General features: G+C 46.0%; 1 protein-coding gene across 11 annotated transcripts in view; it reads left to right on the forward strand.

The window, feature by feature from the left end:
- The window catches only part of LOC119966444 (sickle tail protein homolog), a 764531-nt gene that overhangs the window by 403564 nt on the left and 343552 nt on the right, over positions 1–17415 (forward strand). The window lies entirely within an intron of this gene.

The following is a 17415-nucleotide window of genomic DNA, read 5'->3' on the forward strand; positions in this document are numbered from 1 at the left end:
AATAGGCAGGTTTGTATGTTAAAACAGACGTTTGATTTTCATTAATTCTGAAGGTGAATCCTTTTGGTCTTATTTACTGGTTATTAGAGTTAAGTTTTCCTCCACTTGTTTTTTTGCAATTTTTACTCTGTCCTGTTGTTTGACTCCTGATTGTGAACAGGATTCTTTTCTTGGTGTTCCACTGGTAGCCTGCTTCGCTTTATAATTTAGAATATTTCTGATAAAGTAAACAATGGCGCTTGAAATCTAGTTTTGCCTGCCAAATTCCGTCTTAATTTGAGAATAAAGTTTCTCTTCCTTACCATATTTTCTGGTTCCCATTTGGCTCATACAACAACCACACCTATAGTGCAGATGTCCTGCCCTTGGCATCTACTAATGCTCCTCTGAACTGGGTACTGGGAGTTATGCGATGGTTGAAATACAAGAGATTGTTAGATTTTCTTTCTCTGGTTGTAAGGAAATGGCTGCTTCCTATCTTCCCATTACCCCCTCCCCCCACCTCATTCCCCCGAGAAGCTTCATGTCGGTGCACTTTTATATCCCCTATCTTTCTCTTCCCAGAATCTGCCAGCTCTTCCTCCCCTTCATGCGATTAATTTCCTCTTCCGTCTCCCATTGCAGCTTCAAGTTCTGTGAACTTCTTAAAGCAAGTGATTCTGGATTCAGAGTAATGTGGGCCAATGACTTCATTAGATTTCCTGCTTACAGCACACAGCACCCAGAATTAGATCCAGTGCTAACAGGATTTGGACAGGAATTGCGGAGAGAGGAGCCAATGTCTTTTGCTGTCAACTAACACCAACATATGGACTGGAAATATGTTCTGTTTTCCCAGTACACTGCCACTCCCCTTCCTTTTCCCTGCAATCTTGCAAAATTTCCTTTTCAGGGCGGCACGGTGGTTAGCACTGCTGCCCCACAGCTCCAGCGATCCGGGTTTAATTCCGACCTTGGGTGACTGTGTGGAGCTTGCACCCACCCTATCCCCATAACCCCACCTAACCTTTGGAGACTAAGAGGCAATTTAGCAAGGCTAATCCACCTAATCTGCACATCCTTGGACTGTGGGGGGAAACCGAAGCACCTGGAGGAAACGACTGGCACAGTGGTGAGTACTGCTATCTCAAAGTGCCAGGAACCCTGGTTCAATTCCGGCCTTGGGTGACTGTCTGTGTAGTCTTTGTACGTTCTCTTGTGTCTGTGTTATTTTCCTCCGGGTGCTCCGGTTTCCTCCCACAATCCAAAGATGTGCAGGTTAGGTGGATTGGCCATGCTAAATTGTCCCTTAGTGTCCAAAGATGTGCAGGTTAGGGCAGCATGGTGGTGCAGTGGTTCGCGCAGCTGCCTCATGGCGCTGAGATCCCAGGTTCGATCCCGGTTCTGGGTCACTGTCCATGTGGAGTTTGCACATTCTCCCCATGTTTGCGTGGGTTTCATCGCCACAACCCAAAGATGTGCAGGGTAGGTGGATTGGCCACGCTAAATTGCCCCTTAATTGGAAAAAATGAATTGGGTACTCTAAATTTAAAAGAAATGTGCAGGTTAGATGGGGTCACGGGGATAGAACGGATGCCTAGGTGGAGTGCTCTTTCAAAAAGGATGGGTGCAGACTCAATGGACCGAATGGCCTCCTGCACTGTAGGGATTCTATGAATGATCTAATATTTCAGGTCGATCAGACCAGACGCCGATCAGACCAGACGCCGACCAGCTGAATATTTGTTGAATTTTCACTTTTTATTCTGCTACTGTGCCATTTCTTTCGCTCTTCCGTTGCCCCTGAGCTGTCAGACTGCTCACCTGGCATCCAGACCTGGATAAGCTGCAATTTCAAACATCATTTCCTCTCATTGTGTAGACTGATTGTTCCCTCAGTCAGCTTGTTAGCCACTAAAATCTTCTACGACACTTTGTCACCTCCGAGATCAACTATTTAAGTAGTCTGTCTGAGCTCAGCAATCATCATCCTCCACGAACCCCATCCCATCCAAATCTCTGTTGCCTGAACCGTACCCCACACCAAATCTTGCTCTTTCATCACCGTTATCTCTGCTAACCTATTAGCAAATGGGGTGGCATGGTGGCGCAGTGGTTAGCACTGCTGCTTCACAGTGCAGAAGACCCGGGTTCGATCCTGGACCCGAGTCACTGTCTGTGTGGAGTATGCACATTCTCACCGTGTCTGCGTGGATCTCTCCACAACCCACAGATGTACACAGTAGGTGGATTGGGCACGCTAAATTGTTCCTTAATTGGAAAAAAAAAAATTGGGTACTTTAAATTTTTAAAAAACTTATTAGCTTCTGGTTTGCTAAAGGTTGAAATGCAAAATTTCCATCCCTATTGCAACATGCAAAATTGATGAGCAAGAAAAGACCAGTCCCCACCCACCAAAACTATCCATTCCTGTTACTTGGGGCTCTCGTGCATTTTCCCTTTTCACCACACCATTTTTAAACCCTGCCTTCAACTGCCTAGTTTCTATTGCTTTGGAATATCCTCCTTTGATCACCCCCATCCTAGTCTCCCCTATGATGACTTCTCTGTGAAGTGCCTTTCTATGCTAATAGTTTAATGTAAATCCAAGTTGTTATAGAACCATTGTTGTCAATAATGCTTGAGCAACTCCCTGTTCCTCTTTGCATAGTCCCATTGGATTGATGAGGCCTAGGTTTAATGTTTCATCTGAACACTAGCATCTGCAGCAATGCAGGGACAGCACTCCTCCAGTGTCATATTGCAGAGTCTGCTCACATTGTATTCACAAGCTCTGCAGGGGTGCCACAACTCAACATTCTGAACTGTAGAAAACAAGGATGTGTCCAGTAGAACCCTGTTGAAATGCTCTATTTGCTTGGATGCCATATACGACATATGAGGCCAGATCAGTTCCGCTGATAAAAGTTCCATATTTTTTTGCGTCATGTTCGGTGTGATCCAATATAAACATAGCTACTCTACATACCAGCAATACTGCAATCATAACAGCAATGCGCCAAGCTCAAATATTGAGCGCCACATCTATCTCCTTTGATACTTTTATCTTTATAATTAAAGGTTGGCTCAATAGTGTTCTCTGAGAACCAAGTCCATTTTATAATTCTTAGTTTTTAATTAGTGGTGTCTATGTGAGCACAAGTATTTTTGTGCTAGATATTAGTTTAACAGACTGTTAAATCCATTGTTCTCTCCCATCCTGCCAAGCAGTGTAATTACAGGGTAAGAACTAGTCTTAAGTGGTTTAATTTTTTAATTAGCAATGCTGGAGCCGGGAATATGTTCTGTTTTGTTTGAGAAAGCAAGTTTATCGTACTAAGCAAGAACAAGTAACAATGGGCTTCACATGTTCTGACAGGCGGGAAAGAACCAGAAGATCAATGTGAAGCCCAAGCTATTTCCAATCCCAGGCCTTATTTAAATAATAAAGGACAGTGTTCACCGCCTGCAGGTTAGATGGGGTCCTGTAATGTCAGGGCTGGTAATTGGAAGCAGAAATTGTATTGGGAACTGGAGGACACCAGAGGACACAAGGGAATGGTTCCATGCATAAAGTTGATGTTGGACATATGGGCCGGGATTCTCCCCTACCCGGCGGGGCGGGGGGTCCCGGCGGGACGGAGTGGCGTAATTTCTCCGCACCTTTAGGGGCCAAGCCCTAACCTTGAGGGGCTAGGCCCGCGCCAGAGTTGTTGGCGCCCCGCCGGCCGGAGGGAGAGGCCTTTGGCGCCACGCCAGCCGGGGCCGAAGGGACTTCGCCGGCCGGCGGAAGTCCGCGCATGCGCTGGAGCGTCAGCGGCTGCTGATGTCATCCCTGCGCATGCGCAGGGAAGAGGGTCACTTCCGCGTTCGCCATTATGAATGCTATGGCCTGGGGCAGCACGGTGGCACAGTGGTTAGCATTGCTGTCTACGGCACTGAGGACATGGGTTCGAATCCCGGCTCTGGGTCACTGTCCGTGAGGAGTTTGCACATTCTCCCCGTGTCTGCGTGGGTTTCACCGCCACAACCCAAACAAAGATGTGCAGGATAGGTGGATTGGCCACGCTAAATTGCCCCTTAATTGGAAAAAATAATTGGGTACTCTAAATTTATTTTTTAAAAAATGAATGCTATGGCCAATGTGAAAGGAAAAGAGTGCCCCCACGGCACAGTTCCGCCCGCCGATTGATGGGCCCCGATCGTGGGACAGGCCACCATGGGGGCACCCCCCGGGGCCAGATCGGCCCGCGCCCCCTCCCAGGACCTCGGAGCCCGCCCGCGCCGCCAGTCCCGCCGGTAAGGTAGGTGGTTTGATTCCCGCCGGCGGGACCGGCATGACAGCAGCGGGACTTCGGATCGCCGGGGGGGGGGGGGGGGGGCTGACAGTCGCGGCGCTATTCCCGCCCCCACTGAATCTCTGGTGCCGAAGATGGCGGGGGTGGGATTCACGCCGCCCCTCGGCGATTCTCCGACCCGGCGGGGGGGGGGGGGGGGGGGGGGGGGGGGGGTCAGTGAATCCAGCCCATGATTTGGTCATTGATGATGGTTCTGAGAGGGAGAAGCAAGTCTGGGGCTGGTGGCTGAGGCCCAGGAGGCTCTTGCATGGCTCAGGGTAGCACCAATGCTCCCTGTAAGCTGTCAGCAGGCAGACCACCCACAAAATTGTCCCTTTTAAGCTCCTCCCACAACAGCTGCACATGAATATATTAAGGTCTCGTGCATTGAAATAGACAGGCAGGCATGACAAAAAAAATCAAATTAGATTGGGACGCACTCCTGCTCTTCCTAACCCACCGTGGCCTCTTACGAGCCACCGTTGCCATGATTTGGCTGACTGTCCTCCCAAATCCCGAAGTTAAAAAGCCAGTGGGGTCTTGATGCCATCAACAGGTCGGGAATTTTACATTAAAAGTAAGCCCCTGTCCATCTGCAGCTCAAAGTCAGTGAATGTAAAATGTCATTGTGCCAGTAAGTGGACAAGCTAAACGTGCTTGTTAGGTGAATTGGACATTCTGAATTCTCCCTCAGAGTACCCGAACAGGTGTCATTGCGTGGCGAACAGGGGATTTCCACAGTAACTTAATTGCAGTGTTAATGTAAGCCTACTTGTGACACTAATAAAAATTATTATTATTAACCTTTCACACACCCTGATGAAGCCAGGTGAAGACCATGTTAAAATTAAGGCGTATTTATGTAAAACCCCAATAGGTGAGCAAGAACATTTCAGTAGTTCAACAATAACGGTAACAGCTCATGAAAAAATTGCTCCAAGATTTAATTGAGCAAGGTGGGCAACTGAGATTTTAGTAACTGAAATCTTTTTCAAGTTTAGCTGCCGGCTAGGACAGCACGGTGGCACAGTAGTTAGCGCTATTGCCTCACGGTGCCGAGGTTCCAGGTTCGATCCCAGCTCTGGGTCACTGTCCATGTGGAGTTTGCACGTTCTCCTCGGATCTGCATGGGTTTCACTCCCACAAGCAAAAAGATGTGCAGCTCCGCCGGACAGATTCAATAATCCAGCCTCCACTGCTTGCTGGAAGACAATTCCAAACACTCACGACCCTCTGAGAGAAGAACTTCCTCCTCATCTCCGTCTTAAATGGGGACTCCGTTTCTTTCAAAGTCATGCACCCATGATTTTGATAGGTACACAGTTCTCAGGTATGGTCGCACCAAAGCCCCGTACAGTCACAGCAAGACTTCCTTATTTTTATACTCCACCACCCACTCCCCACTCCCGCAATGAGGCCGACATTCCATTTGTCTTACTAATCACTTGATATACCTGCATGTTAACATTCTGTGATTTATGTATAAGGACATCTAGAACTCTCTGTATTGTGGCATTCTGCAGTCTACCCCCAGTTAAATAATATTCTGTTTTTCTATTCTGCTGGATTGTATAACCTCATATTTTACCACTCACTTAACCTATCTATATCCCATTGTGGATTCTTTGTATCCTCCTCACAACTTGCTTCCTTGCTATCTTTGTGTCATGGGTATGATATGGGATTATGGAGACATGGCTGCAGGGTGAACAGGGATGGGTACTGAATGTCCCAGGGTTCTCAGTATTTAGGAAGGACAGGCATAAAATAAAAGTTGATTTTGTGACACTGCTGGTTAAAGAGGAAATTAACACAATAGTGAGAAAGGATATTAGCTCTGACAATGTGGAATCTGTATAGGTAGGGTTGAGAAATACCAAGGGCCAAAAAACATTAATTGGTGTCATATATAGACCCCCAAACTGCAGTGGTGAGGTTGGGAATGGCATTAAACAAGAAATTAGTGATGCATGTAATAAGGGAATATCGGTGATCATGGGCGATTTTAATCTTCACATAGATTGGGCAAATCAAATTAGCTACAATGCTGTAGAGGAGGAATTCCTGGAGTGTATATGGGATGGTTTTCTTGACCAATATGTGGAAGAACCAACTAGAGAGCAAGCCACCTTAGACTGGATATTGTGCAATGAGAAGGGAATTATTGCCAATCTGGCTTTGTGAGACCCCTTGGGCATGAGCGACCATAACATGATAGAATTTTTATCAAGATGGAGAGTGAAGTAGTTGATTCGGAGACTAGGGTGCTGAATCTTAATAAAGGGAACAATGAGGATATGAGGTGTGCGTTGGCTGTGATAGATTGGGGAGAGTTACTTAAAGGGATGACAGTGGATAGACAATGGCAAACATTCAAGGAACGCATGGGGGAACTACAGCAACTGTTCATTCCTGTCTGGCACAAAAGCAAAGGGGGCAACAGGGCCAATCCATGGCTTACAAAGGAAACTAGAAATAGTATCCGATCCAAGGAAGAAGCAGACAGATTGGCCAAGAAAAATAAGTCTGAGGGTTGGGAGCAGTTTAGAATTCAGCAAAGAAGGACGAAGGGGTTGATTAAGAAGAGGAAAGTACAGTACGAAAGGAAAATTGCAGGGAACGTAAAGACTGACACTAAGAGTTTCTGCAGATATGTGAAGAGAAAGAGATTGGTAAAGAAAAATGTAGGCCCGTTGCAGACAGAATCAGGGGAATGCATAATAAGGGAGAAATAAATGGCTGAGCAATTAAATACATCTGTCTTCACAAATGAGGACACAAATCAGATCCCAGAAATGTTGGAGAATGAACGGTTTAGTGAGAGGGAAGAACTGAGGGTGATCAACATTAGTAGAGAAATGGTGCTAGGAAAACTGATGGGATTGAAGGCGGATAATCCCCAGGCCCTGGGAATCTGCATCCCAGAGTGCTTAAGGAGGTGGCTCTGGAAATAGTGGATGCATTGGTGGTCATCTTCCGGGATTCTATAGACTCTGTAACTGTCCCTGCAGATTGGAGGGTAGCTCACGTCACTTCGATATTCAAAAAGGGAGGTAGAGGAAAAGCAGGGAATTATAGACAGTAAGCCTAACATTGGTAGCGGGGAAAATGTTTGAATCCATTATCAAGGACTTTATGGCGGAACATTTAGAATGCAGTGGCAGGATCAGTCAGAGTCAGCATGGATTTATGAAGGGAAAATCATGCTTGACAAATCTGTTGGAATTCTTTGAAGAGGTAACCAGTACTGTGGACAAGGGCGAGCCAGTCGATGTAGTATATTTGGACTTTCAGAAGGCGTTTGACAAGGTCCCACATAAGAGATTATTGTGCTAAATTAAAGCGCATGGGATTGGAACAAATGTATTGAGGTGGAGAGAAAACTGGTTGGCAGAGAGGAAACAAAGAGTCGGGATTAATGAGTCCTTTTCAAATTGGCAGGCAGTAACCAGTGGGGTAACACAGGGATCGGTGCTTCGACCCCAGCTATTCACAATATATATTAATGATTTGGGTGAGGGAACAAAATGTAACATCTTTGCAGATGATACCAAATTAGGTTGGAGGGTGAATTGTGATGAGAATGCATGGATCCTAGAGCATGATCTGGACAGGTTGGGTGAGTGGGCAAACCAATGGCAGATGCAGTGTAATTTGGATAAGTGTGAGGTTATTCATTTTGGAAGCAAAAACAGGAAGGCAGATTACTACCTGAATGATTGTAATTTGGGAGAGGGGAGTGTACAGCGGGACCTGGGTGCCCTTGTGCACCATTCGCTGAAGGTTACTATGAAGGTTTACAGCAGGCGGTAAAGAAGGCTAATGGTATATTGGCCTTCATTGTAAGAGGTTTTGAGTAGAAGCAGGGATGTGTCGCTACAATTGCGCAATGCCATGGTGAGGCCACACTTGAGTATTGTGTGCAGTTTTGGACTCCTTCTCTGAGGAAGGATGTTCTTGCTCTCGAGGGAGTGCAGCGAAGGTTTACCAGACTGATCCCAGGGATGGCGGGACTGTCATATGAGGAGAGATTGACTAGGTTGGGATTGTTCTCACTGGAGTTCAGAAGAATGAGGGGGGATCTCATAGAAACTCATTACAATTCTAACAGGACTAGACAGGATAGATGCAGGGAAGATGTTGCCAATGATGGGTGTGTTCAGAACAAGGGGTCACAGCCTGAGGATTCAGGGTAAACCATTTCGGACAGAGATAAGGCGACACTTCTTCACCCAAAGAGTGGTGAGCCTGTGGAATTCATTACCACAGGAAGTAGTTGATGCTAAAACTTTGAATATATTCAAGAGGCGGCTGGATACAGCACTTGGGGAGAATGGGATCAAAGGCTACGGGGAGAAAGCAGGATTAGGCTATTGAGTTGGATGATCAGCCATGATCGTGATGAATGGCGGAGCAGGCTCGAAGGGCCAAAAGGCCTCCTCCTGCTCCTATCTTCTATGTATCGATGTATCTATGTATCAGTAAATCTGGCGATGATACAGTCATAGAATCTGAGGATCCTACAGTGCAGAAGAAAGCCATTCAGCCTATTGTGTTTTCACTGACCCTCTGCAAGAGCACCATAACCTAAACCCACTGCCCCGCCCCATTCCAGTATCCCCCACCTAACCGGCACATCTTTGGACACCAAGGGGCGATTTAGCATGGCAAAACCACCTAATTGCACATGTTTGTACATTCGGTACCATTACCTAGTTTGAAACACAATTCCAACAATGCAGCACCCCCTCGGTACTGCACTGAAGCATTTGACAGATTTTTAATCTACGCAAGGGTTGGAGTTGTCGAGGGATGGCAGGAACGTGAAGTTGAGACCATGATCAGATCAACCATGGCAGGCTCGAGGGCCCGAGTGGTCTCCTGCTCCTATTTCCTATGTTCTTGTGTGTTGAAGACTTGGACTCGAGCCCGAATCCAAAACCTGCTGAGCATGACCACCTGAGCCAACCTGACAACTTTGCTATTTCAGCCATCCTCCTAACTGTACCCTGCCCACCTGTTCGAGAAGGAGCTGTTCATAAATTTGAACAAATTTGCAAAAGGTCATTGTTCTACTCCATAAATCCCATTTAATGCATGCCTAACCAACACCACCTTGCCTACCCCAACACAAGTAGGCATTTTGGGGTCACTGTTTGAGTGGGCAAACAAATCATCTGCTCCTCAGCATCTGCCAGTGCCACTGGTAAACTGTCAGACGTAATTGGAAGCTTTCCATATATCTTAGTTTCTATTTTCTTCTTGACAGCAGTCATAATTTGCAATTTATTGGAGTAGAAATAGCTGTATATGTTTGGTCCTGATTAATCACAGCAGCCCCCACTTCCTGAGTTAAAATTAAAATAGTTGTATCTTTGTTTGTGGCTACTTGTTACTTATGGATTCATCTTACTTATGGTAAAATCACCAGCTCCAATGCACCCCTCCCTGATGAGCTCAACATATTCTATGCACGATTTGAGCAAGAGGTCAGCGAGAGGGAGCCTTCCACCCCAGGAGCCTCGGATGAATTTGTATCCGAGGTCACCATTGCAGACGTCAGAGCAGCCTTCTCGAAGGTCAACCCACGGAAAGCCACTGGCCCGGATGGGGTACTCGGACGAGCACTCAGGTCTTGCGCGGATCAGCTGGTGGGGATATTCACAGACATCCTCAACAGACCCTCACAGACATCAAGGATCCCTCCCACCCGGCTTACTCACTTTTCCAACTACTTCCATCGGGCAGGAGATTCAGAAGTCTGAGAACACGGACAAACAGACTCAAAAACAGCTTCTTCCCCACTGTCACCAGACTCCTAAATGACCCTCTTATGGACTGACCTCATTAACACTACACCCATGTATGCTTCATCCGATGCCAATGCTTATGTAGTTACATTGTATATCTTGTGTTGCCCTATTATGTATTTTCTTGTATTTCTTGAATTCTGTTTAATTCCCTTTTCTTCCCATGTACTGAATGATCTGTTGAGCTGCTTGCAGAAAAATACTTTTCACTGTACCTCGGTACACGTGACAATAAACAAATACAATCCAATCCAATCCAACCTCTCTTTACAACAATCTGAGGTCCCTACCTGCTTCAAGAAGATGACCATCATCCCGGTACCAAAAAAAAGTCAAGCAGCGTGCCTTAATGACTATCGTCCAGTGGCTCTGACATCCATCATCGTGAAGTGCTTCGAAAGGTTAGTCATGGCACGAATCAACTCCAGCCTCCTAGATTGCCTTGATCCACTACAGCCGGATTGCCTTGATCCACTACAGTTCACCTACCACTGCAACAGGTCCACATCAGACGCCATCTCGATGGCCCTGCACTCTACCCTGGAACACCTAGATAACAAAGACACCTATGTCAGACTCCTATTTATCAACTACAGCTAAGCCTTCAACACCATCATTCCTACGAAACTCATCGCCAAATTCTGTGGCCTTGGCCTCGGCTCCTCCCTCTGCGATTGGATCCTGAACTTTCTAACCCACAGACCACAATCAGTAAAGATAGGCAACAACACCTCCTCCACAATCATCCTCAACACCGGTGCCCCACAAGGCTGTGTCCTCAGCCCCCTACTATACTCCTTATACACCTATGACTGTGTGGCCAAATTCCCCTCCAACTCAATTTTCAAATTTGCTGATGACACCGCTGTCGTGGGTCGGGTTTCATACAATGGCGAGACAGAGTATAGGAATGAGATAGAGAATCTGGTGAACTCGTGCAACGACAATAATCTCTCCCTCAATGTCAACAAAATGAAGCAGATTGCCATCGACTTCAGGAAACATAGTGGAGAACGTGCCCCTGTCTACATAAATGGGAACGAAGTAGAAAGGGTCGAGAGCTTCAAGTTTTGAGGTGTACAGATCACCAACAACCTGTCCTGGTCCCCCGACACTATAGTTAAGAAAGCCCACTAATGACTCTACTTTCTCAGAAGCGTGAGGAAATTTGGCATGTCAGCTACGACCCTCACCAACTTCTACAGATGCACCATAGAAAGCATTCTTTCTGGTTGTATCACAGCTTGGTATGGATCCTGCTCTGCCCAAGACTGCAGGAAATTACAAAAGGTCGTGAATGTAGCCCAGTCCAACACGGAAACCAACCTCCCATCCATTGACTCTGTCTATAATTCCCGCTGCCTCAGAAAGGCAGCCAGCATAATTAAGGACCCCAGGCACCCCGGACATACTCTCTTCCACCTTCTTCCGTTAGGAAAAAGATACCAAAGTTTGAGGTCACGTACCAACCGACTCAAAGAACAGTTTCTTCCCTGCTGCCATCAGACGTTTGAATGGACTTACCTCGTATTAAGTTGATCTTTTCTCTCCACCTTGCTGTAACTTCAACACTATTCTGCAGTCTCTCCTTCCTTCCCTATGTACGGTATGCATTGTTTGTACAGCAATTGTATGGCGTTTTGAAGATCAGAGGGAATGTTCACTAAGGCCACAGGCCAAGATTGAATGGTGGAGATTTGAGGGTCAATAGAGGTTGGAGTTTTGTTTGATTACCGGGGGAAGATTAGTAAGTATTTATATAGAATCTTCCCGTGGGAGATTAAGTCGAGTTCTTGTTTTATAGTCTGTCAAAAGCACAGTCCTTATGGGATCAATTAACTCCTATGTTTGCTGATGATATTGACTAAATGATATTGGTAAAATACAGAACTAAATCCTGTACACTTAGAGAAATGGTGTGTATTTCTCTCTTCTACCTTTAGCATCACATGTACATATCGGTCTCTTTACACATCAGTTGGAAAACTCACTGTTGTTGCTGTGATTATCCAATATGCTCAGGTTCACAGGCTGCAGCTTTTCCACTATTCTTTCACTCATTTTTGGGGAGGCAAATATACATTTGGGTGCCGGGGAGATAATTACAGTGTGCGATACTTGGCTGTGTTTTGTGTTGTTGTTGCCTGCTTCTCCCGGACGGGTCTCGCTGCCGTCCCGTGCTCGCCTCCGCTTCTGCTGCTCCTCCAGCCCTCCATCTTTGTTTTCTCTGGCCTACATTCTCACTTGTTAAAAATCTCTCCTGGTCCTCTCTAACAAATTGTTGCAATAATTGCAAAAGCGTAATTCTAGTAGCAGGAATTGAACGCACATGACAGCTCAGCCTTTGGTGACATTCCATCCCTGTTTTAATTATGTTTGCATATCTGATTTAAGAGACTCTTAATTTAAGATAGCCTCAGTAACATCTGATGCTCAATTAAACCTTTAGGTAACATGTATGGTGATTTTATGGTTTGGAGATCTCGGGTTTACGTGGATTGCATTTGATTGTTGTGCACAATTGAGAATCCATAATGATAGGACGTAGACGTCCAGTTGTTCAGGTCAAGAAATGGTGAAATCAACTGGGCATATACTAAGTGCTGTTTGGGTCAAAAATAATGTTTGTAATCCTTTTATTTTGGATTTAGTCAGCAAAGATTTTTTGGAAGGAAAAAATATATTTTGTGTAAAACAAAAACTCACTTACTTTCGTTAAGTCTAATCTTAAAATGAGAGGACTTCATCCTCAGCACCTTCTCACCCAAGGATGTTCATTCAACCTGTTGAATGTATGCTCCACCTGGATGCTGCGCTTTTATACTGGGAGACGATGAAATGCCTTTTTAATATTATATTTTGTGAAAACAACTGCAAGTATTTTTATTTAACAATTGTTTATTCTGTTTTTTAAAAAACGTTTGCTGATTAAACACAAATTTGTGGATAGTTAAAGATCAGAAGATCCTATTACTATTGATGTGGAGCTGCCGGTGTTGGACTGGGGTGAGCACAGTAAGAAGTCTTACAACACCAGGTTAAAGTCCAATAGGTTTGTTTCAAATCACTAGCTTTCGGAGCACTGCTCCTTCCTCAGGTGAATGCTCCGAAAGCTAGTGATTTTAAACAAACCTGTTGGACTTCAACCTGGTTTTGTAAGACTTCTTACTATTACTATTATTATTGATTCTCTAATCTGCACATGAATCAAATGCAATCCACATAATCCTGTGGTTATAGCAAAATTTTAGTATGCCCTTTGTCTTACTAAGCTCTATATTTGATGGGCGGCACTGTGGTGCAGTGGTTTGCACTGCTGCGTACAGTGCTGAGGACCTGGGTTCAATCCTGGCCCGGGTCACTGTCTGTGTGAAGTTTGCACATTCTCCCGTGTTTGTGTGGGTTTCATCCCCACAACCCAGAGATTTACAGGTTAGGTGAATTAGCCACGCTAAATTGCCCTTTAATTGGAAAAAAATGGGTACTCTAAATTTATTTTTTTTAAAGTTCTAAGTTTGGAATTTACCTTTCAAGAGATCAATTATTAGCATTAATCATCTTTCTTTCTCATGAAGTGTTAAAGCAGTTTTCCTTCTTGAGCAGGGTGGGGTCGGTGTAGGAAGGCTGGTGATAGTGCAGAACATCCCAGGGCACTATTCATGGATAATTCAGGAAGGTTCTCTTGGTGCCCTTACCAACATGTAACCCTAAACCAATATCATTAAGAGACAGATTATCTGGTTATTTATCTCATTATTGTTATTGACACATTACAATGATACTGATAATCTTTATTGTCACAAGTAGGCTTACATTAACACTGCAATAAAGTTACTGTGAAAAGCCCCTTGCATTCTCGCGCCTGTTCGGGTATATGGAGGGAGAATTCAGAATGTCCAAATTACCGAACAGCATGTCTTTCGGGACTTTTTGTAGAAAACTGTCGGAGTAGGTACACTGGTCTAACACTGGCTGCAACTGGATGCAGTTTAGATCAGAAAGATACTCCAGACCTTGAAGTAAGTTCAATCAGATTTATTGAACTAATAGCACAGTTCTCTGTGAGTTCGACTCTCTGCTAACTTAAGTGTGGTTCCTCTGTCTGACTGAACCATACTAGCTCTTAGCCACGTGGTGGAGGTGTGAGATTGTAACAACACCCTTGACTGACTCTCTAGATGTTTATCCGTGAAAAGAGGCGGAGTGTGAGTGCCTCATGTCTTTTATAGTCATATCCCAATCCTGAGTGTCCTGTCTGCTTATTGGTCATGTCCTGTTATCTGTGTCCATGAGCTGCTTGTCTGTATATGATTGTGTGTGTGTGTGCATGCATATCATGACAAAAACAAGAGCATCCGGAGGAAACCCACGCAGACATAGGGAGAGCGCACCAACTCCGCACAGTCAGCGACCCAAGCCGGAACCCTGGTGCTGTGAAGCAACAGTGCTAACCACTGTGCTACCATGCCACCCACACCCATATCCCTCTACACATCTTTCCCATAGAACTGTCTAAATGTTTTTGAAAAGACAAAATTGTACACGCCTTTGGCAGCTTGTTCAAGACACTCACCACCTCCTCTATGTGACAAATTGCCTCTCTGGACCCTTTTGTACCTCTGTCCTCTCACCTGGAACCTATGTCCTCTAGTTTTAGACTCCCCTACCTTTGGGAAAAGATGTTGACCTTACCAATGTCCCTCTATAGACCTCTATAAAATCATCGCTAAGCATCCTACGCTCCAGGGAAAAAAGTCCCAGTCTATCCAGCCTCTCTTTATAACTCAAACCGTCGAGTCTCGGCAGCATCCTCGTAAATCTTTTATGCACTCTTTCTAGTTTAATAATATCCTTTCTATAATAGGATGACCAGAACTGTACACAGTATTGTAACTGTGCACAAATTGACTGCGATATTTCTTTAAATCACAATGGTGATTCTGCCCAAAACTATTCTGTCGGTTTATGTGCTTTGGAAGTCCTAAAAGATTTTTGTTTCCTTAATTTTGAAATCAATCGGTTTAGTTGTAAGCTAAAATTACCCAAATACTTGTTGAATGCGCACTGTCAGTGTGGAGACTGGGCCAAGCAGGAGCTGGTTCAGCACAGTGGGCTAAATAGCTGGCTTGTAAAGCAGACCAAGGCCAGCAGCAAGGGTTCAATTCCCATACCAGCCTCCCCGAACAGGCGCCGGAATGTGGCGACTAGGGGCTTTTCACAGTAACTTCATTTGAAGTCTACTTGTGACAATAAGCGATTTTCATTTCATTTCATTTCATTTCATTCAAGCATTTGAGTATCCTTGAGATAACTTTTCATTATTTGCAAACCTGCAGCTACTCCCAGATATTCATGGGTGTGTACAATCCATGGGAAACAGTGAAGAGAAAGGCGACAGCTGCAAATGAAACCACCCTACCTGTGGTGTGGATTGTAGCTTTCAGAAGCTAGCAAGTCTGTACAGGCATTTAGCAGAGATAATGGTGATAATCACTTGCATAATAGGGACGTGTTTACAGAAGTACAGCATGAATATAAAGAACATTCGTTAAGAGTTGTCGCACAAGTTGCTGTGGTTGAAGAACTTAATTTTGTTTCTGTATTTCGCCACACTCTGAAAGACAGCTTGTAATATTATAGATTCTGGAAGCGACTATTCTTATGATGGTACAAGAGTCCTCTTGTAAATTTAAGCATCAAACTGCCTTTATAAACCCATGCAATAACTGGTGCCAATGAAAGCGTTGTGTTTGACATCCAGAATTAAGCTTGTGGGAGCAGATGACAATCTTACATGGGAGGGAATCAGAGCCCTGATGGATTTTAGCTGCTTGGCCATTTCTGGATGAAGGTCATCGTCAATGGCTGTTCCTCAGTTCAAGGATGGCATCTACTCAGGGTTGTGATTCTCAGCCATGTGTCTTCATGTAATTGAGCAGGCTAGAGACTTTTATGGGGAACTGTACCGGTCTGAGCCCCCGGTTGGGGGGGCGGGGGGGGGGGGGGGGGGGGGGGGAATGGGGCGCTTTTTGGATAGGCGGAGATTTCCGAAGGTGGAGGAGGGACAGGTGGAGGGGTTGGGGGCGCCGATGGAGCTGGTCAAAGGGATAGGCAGCATGCAGTCGGGGAAGGCGCCAGGGCCGGATGGGTTTCCGGTCGAATGTTACAAAATGTATGCAGACCCGTTGGGCCCCCTGTTGGTTAGGACCTTTAACGAGGCAAGGGAGGGGGGGGGAGGCTTTGCCTCCGACCATGTCACGGGCGCAGATATCCTTGATCCTTAAACGGGACAAGGACCCCCTATAGTGTGGATCATATTGGCCGATCTCGTTGTTAAATGTGGATGCCAAGCTGCTGGCGAAGATCTTGGCCACAAGGATAGAGGACTGTGTGCCGGGGGTCATTCATGAGGACCAGACCGGGTTTGTGAAGGGAAGGCAGCTGAATACCAATATACGTAGGCTTCTGAATGTTATCATGATGCCGGCGGTAGAAGGGGAGGCGGAGATAGTGGTAGCATTAGACGCGGAGGAGGCCTTTGATAGGGTTGAGTGGGTGTACTTGTGGGAGGTGCTGGAAAGGTTTGGGTTCGGGGAGGGGTTTGTCAGTTGGGTGAGGCTGCTATATGAGGCCCCGATGGCGAGCGTAGCCACGAATAGGAGGCGATCGGAGTACTTTCGGTTGTACCGGGGGACGAGGCAGGGGTGTCCCCTGTCCCTTTTGCTCTTTGCGTTGGCAATTGAGCCCCTGGCCATGGCGCTGAGGGAGTCGAGGAATTGGAGGGGTCTGGTGCGGGGTGGGGAGGAGCACCGAGTGTCATTATACGCAGATGACTTGTTGCTTTATGTGGCGGACCCAGTGGGGGGAATGCCGGAGGTGATGCAGATCCTTAGGGAATTTGGGGGCTTTTCTGGGTACAAGCTCAACCTGGGTAAGAGTGAGCTGTTCGTTGTGCACCCGGGGGATCAAGAGGAGGGGATTGGTAGGCTCCCGCTGAAAAGGGCGGGGAGGAGCTTTCGGTACCTGGGAGTCCAGGTGGCTAGGAGCTGGGGGGCCCTACACAAGCTTAACCTCACTAGGCTGGTGGAGCAATTGGAGGAGGAGTTCAAAAGATGGGACATGTTGCCGCTGTCGCTGGCGGGCAGGGTGCAGTCCGTCAAGATGACGGTGCTCCCAATGTTTTTGTTCCTGTTCCAGTGCCTTCCCATCCTTATCCCGAAGGCCTTTTTTAGGAGGGTCAATAGGAGTATTACGGGATTTGTATGGGCGCATGGGACTCCGAGGGTGAG

Source organism: Scyliorhinus canicula, chromosome 5 (genome assembly GCF_902713615.1).
Source record: "Scyliorhinus canicula chromosome 5, sScyCan1.1, whole genome shotgun sequence".
NCBI classification, from domain to species: domain Eukaryota; kingdom Metazoa; phylum Chordata; class Chondrichthyes; order Carcharhiniformes; family Scyliorhinidae; genus Scyliorhinus; species Scyliorhinus canicula.